The sequence below is a fragment of the Lygodium microphyllum genome, chromosome 18 (genome assembly GCF_053477565.2).
Source record: "Lygodium microphyllum isolate KBCC chromosome 18, Lygodium_microphyllum_v1.1.10, whole genome shotgun sequence".
Taxonomy (NCBI): domain Eukaryota; kingdom Viridiplantae; phylum Streptophyta; class Polypodiopsida; order Schizaeales; family Lygodiaceae; genus Lygodium; species Lygodium microphyllum.
In genome coordinates this window covers 53,544,627-53,553,443 of record NC_141152.1, presented here as the reverse complement: position 1 = coordinate 53,553,443, position 8,817 = coordinate 53,544,627, and the positions used below count along the sequence as shown (strand labels likewise).

Here is an 8,817-nt window from a genome sequence, read left to right as displayed (position 1 = left end):
GCAACAAATCCAAAAGGCTCATAATCAATACAAGCACTATGCGGACTAGCATCATCTCCAACATCTAACATACAAAGTCAGTGCTAAAGTATGGTTACTCATGCACAACCTCCAGATAACAAGGCCCTCGACAAAGCTAGACCACCACATATTTGGGCCCTTAACTATCGTAGTCCAGATCAACCCAGTTGCTTACCGAATCCAACTCCCAAAAACCATGAAGATCCACCCAATCTTCTGTGTTTCCTTGCTCAATCCACACCATAGCTCACCATCGAGAGGGGAGAGATCTAATCCTCCATCACATGTCCAAATTATTGAAGATCATGAAGAATTTGAGGTTGAGCATGTCTTAGACTCGAGGATCTCTCAAGGTCGATTGGAATACCTTGAAAGGATATGGCATCAATGGTTACACTTGGGAACCTATAGAATATCTCCAAAGAACACCTCTCAAAGTTAAAGAATTTCACAAGAGGAATCCAACAAAACTTGGAGCAACCCACTCCTCATGAAACTTGTTGCTAGAGGAAGAGGTGATGTCATGGACATGCCATGATTAAGTGTATTTATTGATTCTTACTCATGCCATATGAATCCACACACTATGTGAATCCACCCTTGCCATATCATCATAGAACCTTCTAGAAGTTATACCATGTCATCACCTATATCATCAATGATATCATCATGGAACATTCTAGAAGATCTTTAGCTACCATCCAACATCTATAAAAGGAGAAGCTCGACATAGAGCTCCTCAGTCTTGCCAATGCTTGGGAGATCAAGGAGTCGAGAGCTCCAAGTAAGTAACTTCGAGTTCCAGTTCTAGTTCTTGTCTAGTCATGGTATCTAGTCTTGTCTTGTATTCCATTATACTCATGTTGCCTTGTCACCTTGTAATCTCATAGTACGAGATCTTGTCTAGTACTATCTTGTATCTATCTTGTTCATCCCTGTCGAGGGAGATCTTGTAATTCCGATATCTTGCATCCATATACCTACAGTCTTGGGTTGTGGGATCCTTCATATCCTATCGACTCTTGTTGTCCATACCTATAGTTCTAGATTGTGGGATTTTCCGTTTCTTGTTAAGTTATCATTGTATCTTGTGCCTCTATTTGGGATTATCTTGAAATTAGAATTCTTGTAACAAGTCTTGCATCTAGTCTAGTCTCTCGAGCACTGTTTAGTACTCCCATAATACCTAAGCTATAGATTTAGTATAATCATTTCCTTGAGGACTAGTTTAGCGAGGATTATTCTATCTCCTGGAATGAATATTGCAAAGAGTGGACTTTGTGCACATGTGTTATATGTTGAGATGACGCATCCTGGGGCTAATCATTGGGGTGTAGGAGAGCCATAATGGGGCCACAATGATAAGCTGGGGGGTGCTCTCTTTGTTTGTGTTATGAGGTGCTAGTTATTGATATGTTTGGGTACTCCTTTTGCTTGGAGTTGGGAAGGGCATCATGATGGACTACAATCTAGAGATGGTATTTACAAATGCATTCTTTCGATAAATCAATTCATAGGTTCTATAGGCTCTTGGCCATGAGATGGTGGGGTTGTTTGGGTGAGTTTAGGAGGCTTGGCTAGAGCCCTAGAGCCAATGTCTGACCCATTTTTGGTCTTGAAAGAGCCTCTAAGAGGTCTCATTCTTCTCTCTTATAGGCTACTCTCCTCTTAAGTTCAATCTCAAAATTGAGCTTGAAGATTCCGCTTACCCCTCTTTTCTTAGGATCCATTTTAAAATTGAGCTTCTAAGAGACCACTAGGATAAGTTTCAAAATTCAACCTCCAAGACATATACTTAAACTTGATTTCAAGATTAAGCCTCAGACATGGCTTCACCTTTGTGGAGGTATACATGCATATACAACATTTATCATTTAATGTGTGAAACTATAGTTTGTAAGTGTGTGTGTGTGTGTGTGTGTGTGTGTTTATGAATGTTCATGTGCATATCCATATTCATGTGACCCCTTATGTGCAAGTGGATTTACCTATGTATATTTGTATGATACCTATGAATGCATGTGTATATAGGTATACTTACGTGTACATATTATTTTGTAATCTATGTATATATATTTATATGAATGTGCATATGCCTAAGTATACATGCATATTTCCTTGTTGTAATGTGTTGAAGTATGGTTTGCAATGTATGTATGCATTCATGTGCATGTTCATGTCATTATTTATGTGCTTATGGATTCACTTATGGATGTTTGTATGATACCTATGTATGTGTATTTATGTGTGAATATGGTGTTGTAATCCATATGTGCACATACATGTGCATTATGTGTGTGAATAAAATACTTATTTTTTAATAGTCTATGTGTGCAAATGCATAAGTGCATGTTAACCACTCCACCCTCTCTTATGCTCTCTCCCCTTCTATTGCTTTTGTTTTTCTCTCCCTTTCTTCCTAGTGCATGTTGTCAAATATATGCCACTCCTCCACCCTCTCTTATGCTCTCTCCCCTTCTATTGCTTGTGTTTTTCTCTCGCTTTCTTCCTAGTGCATGTTGTCAAATATATGCCATCTCTTCATTTCACAATGCCATGCACCACCAACTTTGTAGTGGTTGCCCCACTTATGCAGACACCTTGGCATTCCTCTTCGTAAGAGAAGATTGTGCACTACAACATAAAACATTCTTAACAAAATCGACTCAATCTTCTTCTTCTAGATCTATCATCACCATCAGTTATCCTCATCTACAAAATGGACTTAACTCTATTTGTATTGTTCTTTATCTATCATCACATGCACCTCCTATAGAATTGAGCCTCCCAACATACGACCCTTGAGCTTCTCCCTTATTATGGGGCTCAATTCCAAATTTGAGCCTCCATGAGGAGGCCTCTTTAAAGGACTAAATTTCAAAATTGAGCATTCATAAGGAGACCTTCTTAGATGCCTCAATTCAAAAATTGAATCTCCCAATATATGACCCTCCACTCTCTCTCTCCTTTTGAGGCTCAATTTTGAAATCAAGCCTCCATGAGGAGACCTCCTTAGACTCCAAGTTTCAAGTGACCATGTGAGATAATGACTCTCTATCTCATCTCTTATTAGTGAGAAAAATTCTCTCCTGTTAGGAAGCTCAATTCAAAAATTGAACCTCCCAATCTATGTCCCTCCACCCTCTCTTCTTAGGAGGCTCAATTTCAAAATTGAGCCTCCATGGAGGAGGCCTCCTTAGAGGGATCAATTTCAAAATTATATCTCCATGAGGAGGCCTCCTTAGAGGGCTTAACTCTTAAAGTGAGCCCTTGAATATATGACCCACCACCCCGTCTCTTATTAGAAGGCTCAATTTCAAAATTGAGCCTTCATTACAAGGTCTCTTTAGATGCCTCAATACAAAAGTGAATCTTCCAAAATATGACCTTCCACTCCCTCTCTCCTTTGGAAGCTCAATTTCGAAATTGAGCCTTCATGAGAAAGCCTCCTTAGAATCCAAGTTTCAAGTGCCATGTAAGACAATAACTCTTCAACTCATCTCCTATTAATGAGAAACCTTATCTCCTATTAGCATGTTCAATTAAAAAATTAAAACTCCCAATCTACGACCTTCCATCTCCTCTCTCCTTAGGAGGCACAATTGAGCCTCCATGAGGAGGCCTCTTTAAACAACTTAATTTCAAAGTTATGCCTCCCACTACATGATCTTCCATCTCCTCTCATCTTAGAGGCTCAATTTCAAAATTGAACCTCCAAGTGGAGGCCTCCTTAAAGGGATCAACTCTAAAATTGGGCCTCTCAATATGTGACCCTCCACTCCCTCTCTTATTAGGATTCTCGATTTCAAAATTTAGTCCCCCATGAGGAAGCCTTCTTAGAGAGCTCAATTCTAAAATTAAGCCTCCCAATATATGACCCTATGCACCCTCTCTAATTAGGAGGATCAGTGTAAAAATTGAGCCTCCTTAAATACCTCAATTCAAAAATCAAATCTCTTGATATATGAGCTTTCACTCCTTCTCTTCCCACCTCCCAACATATGACCCTCCACCCCCCTTTTCTTATGGTGCTTAATCTCAAAATCGAAATGCTCAATACATGACCCTTGACCTCCTCTCTTACTCAATTTCAAAATTGAGTCTCCATGAGGAGGCCTCCTTAGAGGACTTAACTCTAAAATTGGGCCCACAATATTTGAGCCTTAATGAGGAGACCTCCTTAGATACCTCAATTCAAAAGTCTCATCTCCCAATATATGTCCATTCACAAAATCTCTCTTTTAGAGTCTCAATTTCAAAACTAAGTCTCCATGAGCAGGCCTCTTTAGACTCTTAGTTCCAAGCAACCATGTGAGATAATGACCCTCCAACTCGTAACATATTGGTAATAAATGGTCTCTCTTATTAGGAGTCTCAATTCAAAAATTAAACTTCCCAATCTATGACCCTCCACCCATTGTCTCCTTAGGAGGCTCAATCTCAAAACTAGCCCTCCATGAAGATGCCTCCTTAGAAAACTCAATTTCTGTCACTAAATGATTGCTTATTACGCATTCTCTATTTAATAAATTTGTGTCAATAAATTAATGACTCACTTTTCTTTAAGTGTTGATGATGATCTAGCATGGCCATGAGACCATTTAGAGACCAATATTCCTAGTGCATCACTTAATGGAGTGATCAGAGCACTGTGACGGGGATATCTGATATAGGCAATACAAGTTATGAAGGGGAAAAGAAGTGTCTGCCAAGTGTAAGAGTGTACATAAGAATCAAGGAGTTACACATAAATGAAGATGGATTGAGTTCTAAGAAGAGGAAGTGCATTAGCATTGTGTATATGTATTTATGTGTGCATCCAAGGACGCCTGGGAATGTTTACTTGTGTGTAATGAGCATTGTATTCATTTGGGGTCATCCTCTCCCCTACAAGTCAAGGTTTAAGGTCTTTTCTTTCATTAAGAAAGACGAGAGAGGGAATTCTCTCACTAAGAAAGACGAGAGACGTGATCCTCTTGAAGTGAGGAGAGAAGTGATTTTCTCTTTCTAAGGTCTAAAATGACACAAGCTTTTGTGTGGAATTCAATCTTAAGGTTGAGGCCCAAGGCAATCTAATGAACTCTCCTTATCTATGACTCAAGGTGGTTGCATGGACCACAAGTCAAGAGTACAGTTTAAAAAGCTGTCTTTTTGGAAAATCTATTTTTAAATTATCTCACAATAGAAAAACGGTCTCTAAAAACGGGCTGCGTAGGTTATCAGAAACAACGAGATTTACAACTTTCGTGTTGGACGTTTTTTCATCCAAACAATGCACAAAGAGATATCTCGAAATTAGTGCTGCAAAGTGGAACAACCACATCTTGCATGAAGATCAACTCAACTCTCTTTCCAAGAAGAGAAGCTCTTGAAAGCCTATAAAAGAGGAGGCTCTCCTTGGGTGTAAGGAGGAGGTGAAGGAAGCATCGCTTTGCATGCATCCAAGAGGAGAAGAGAAGGTGCAAGTGTTGCAGAAGCCCTACTGAAATCAAGTGCTACGGAAGCTCTGCTAAAATCAAGAGGAGAAGAGAAGGTGCAAGTGCTATGGAAGCTCTGCTAAAATCAAGAGGAGAAGAGAAGGTGCAAGTGCTACGGAAGCTCTGCTGAAATCAAGTTCCAAGAGGAGAAGAGAAGGTACAAGTGTTGCGGAAGCTCTGCCGAAATCAAGCGCCAAGAGGAGAGCCCTACACATATTGTGTAGGAGAGAAGTAGACTCAAGAAGAATCAAAAGGTGCCAACTTCCAAGTTGTGCAAGTGTTAGCCGGTTGTATACCGTGCAAGGAACCATGATCTTCTTTTCAAGATCTACAAGTAAGAACTGGCTTATGTGTAATGGAGGAGCTTGCTCCTTGTCAATAATATAACTCCACAAGGGGGGGGGACTGGCCCACCTTCCAGTCCCTAGTGTGTTGCCGATTTCTCTACCCCTCTCTCTCTACATCTTTATTTTCTCTCATCTATTCTCCCTCTGTGCCAACATAATATTCGCCATATATATTTTAAGTATATAAGAAAGTCAATCGTGTATCTCGGATTCTATAACAATTTCAAAATCATGCCTCCAATATATGACCATCCACCCCCTCTCTTCTAAGAAAGCTCAATTTCAAAGTTGAGCCTCTCAATACATGACCCTCCACCTCCTCTCTTGTTGGAAGACTTGATTTCAAAATTGAATCTTTGTAAAAAGGGCTCGGAAGTCTCAATTCTAAAATTGAGCCTCCTAATACATAACTCTCCATCCTCTCTCTTCTTTGGAGGATCAATTTCAAAGTTGAATCTTTAATAAAAATTTTCTATTGCTTTTAAAGCTACATTTTACACTTACTCTCTTATGAAAGTTCTAAAGCTAGTTTTTCTTATCATATAGAACCCTAGTTTTATGTTTGATGTTTCATAGGGAATAAGAAAGCTCCAAAAAGGAGTTCTCAATTCAAAACATTAAGGCAAGGTTCATTAAGGGTCATTACAAGCATGCACTAGCGAAAGTCACCAAGAAATTTTCTCTAGCATCAAAAGATGATATCAATTGGTTTGTTGATAAACCTAGTAATGCTAGTGGTTTTCTTAGTGATTTAACATATCTTGTGAAAAAAAATGTTACACTTAATGAGTACTTGGGTGTTGTTTTGGTTGCAAAAGAGGTCGTTGATGATTTTTCAACATCTTGTGTCACCTATATGATTTTGCCTAATAGTGGAGACAAAAACAATGCATGTACAATATCACTATTTTTCAATTATTGGCAAGTTTGTGATATGAAAGGTAGCAAAGAGAGAAAGAAAATTAGCTTGGGAAAAGTTGGATTGAAAATTTAAAGCTATGAGCATAGTGTGATATTGACTCGTGCAAATAACTATTTGAGGGAATTTATCATGCAAAGCAACAACTAATGAATGCCTCAAATCTAAAAACAAAAGATCATATTCAAGGTACATAAGTGCAAGGAGAAACAAAATCATCATCTTCAAAATCAACTTGAAAAAACATAAGAACTTCAATTAATGGCAAGAAGATGAATAACTCCTAGAGTCTCATATGGATGAGCAAGGATAATTTCTAGTCAACATTTAATTAGTACTACACAAAGCACTTGCAATTATCTGATCTAAAAATTGTTGCACGAAAGCAAACATATAGGTATAAAAGGGTAAAAATCATTATTGAATGTCCCCCAACTACAACTCAAGGAATATCAAGGGATATAGATCTTGTTGTTGCGAAATCCATGCAAAAAGAGCCTTTCTACAATCAATTATATGAGGCGAGGACTTAGTGGATTGCAAATGGTAGACCAAAAAAGCCCAAACTGGGAGTAAATATCACAAAGAAAAGAACTCCAATGGGAGGTATGTAAATACTTTCTTATCTTTATATACTCAATATAATAAATAATACTTTATCTATATAAATTATTTTTAAATTTTTAAATGTAAATTAACTATAAGAGTCTTAATTTTTACTTTAAATTAAGCCTTCATTCCTTGATTCTACTTTATTAGTATGTACTTGTTTGCCAAGTCACACTTTATTTGTGTTTTTGTGATTCATATTTTTTTGGAGACAATTTAAATAACCCTACATAAGGGGTTTTTGATTTTGGATAGTCATCTTATCCTTTGTGACATATGTAAAGGTTGGCTTTTAATTGTGAAGTGTTGTACGCATGGATGTCTTCCAAGCATATAGGGAGATATAACAAATCCAAAAGGAATTTGTCCAAGAAAGGCCACTATTAAGGGTGGTCAATTTCAATAAGCTTCACAAGCAATGACCTTGGGAGCTACAATGTTTAAAACATTAGAGGCTTGAAACATGATGAGAACCGAGGGATTTCGAATAGAAAATCCTTCCATGAAGTATTCTTTTGAAAAGGGGGGATAAAGTCAAAGGACTAATTGACATGCAAGAGAAGGCCAAGGACATGAAGATTAGTCATGTATTAAAGGAGGTTATAAATCATTTATATTTTGACTTAATGTCTCAAAGGAATGATTGGGAAACAATGCAATGGTTATTGTATTAGGGATGCAAAAACATTGTATGTAAAGCACTTGAGCGTTTGAAACATAAAAGAGGTATGCACAATAGAGCATATAAGATGAAAAACAAAACATGAGAGGCTAGGCCTCTGCCTGCATAGGCTTTTATGAAGTGCATTTGGCAGATGCCACATGCAAGCAGAGGCTTCTTGAGTTCTCTCCCCTATTTTACAGGAGGCAGATGGTGCATGCTATGCCCTGGTCCCCAAATAAGGACTATCAAAGTCTTATACGCCATCATCGCCCAGTATGGGTTGAGGTTGCAAACTTCCAGACTACATGCGTGAGGAGTTGCCTGGTCTAGCTGCTTCTTTGGGACATGTCATTTGTCCACCTCGCCCCATGGGGAACTGTAACAGGTTCTGTATTCTTTGGGACACTGATATACCTACCTCTCCTTCGATTGTAGTGGAAGTGGAGGGATTACAATTGGGTAAAAAGTATTTTGACTTGAAGTGGGGTGAGTTTGCAGGCGCTTGTTTCGCTTGTCACAAATTTGGGCATCTGGCCTCTGAATGCCCTATGGTTCTGCATCAACCCCCCCCCCCCAAATGCTTAAACAAGGGAAAAGAATGACAGCTTGCAAGCTAAGACAACAAATGCAAATGGGGCAAAGAATGCAAAATCAACCAATCAAATGCACTCACTTGTGGCAAAAGGGAAAGATAAAGGGAAAGAGAAGATGAAAGAATGAGTGGGGATTGATCAAGATGGCTTTCAACAACCCAAGAAGGTGGTTGTACTGAAGAAACGC

At 38.6% G+C, this 8,817-nt stretch overlaps 1 pseudogene; it reads left to right on the top strand.

Annotated features, from left to right (window-relative positions):
• Nucleotides 1-8,031: 8,031 nt before the first annotated feature.
• On the top strand, nucleotides 8,032-8,757 carry LOC148020893 (uncharacterized; annotated as a pseudogene).
• Nucleotides 8,758-8,817: the final 60 nt, after the last annotated feature.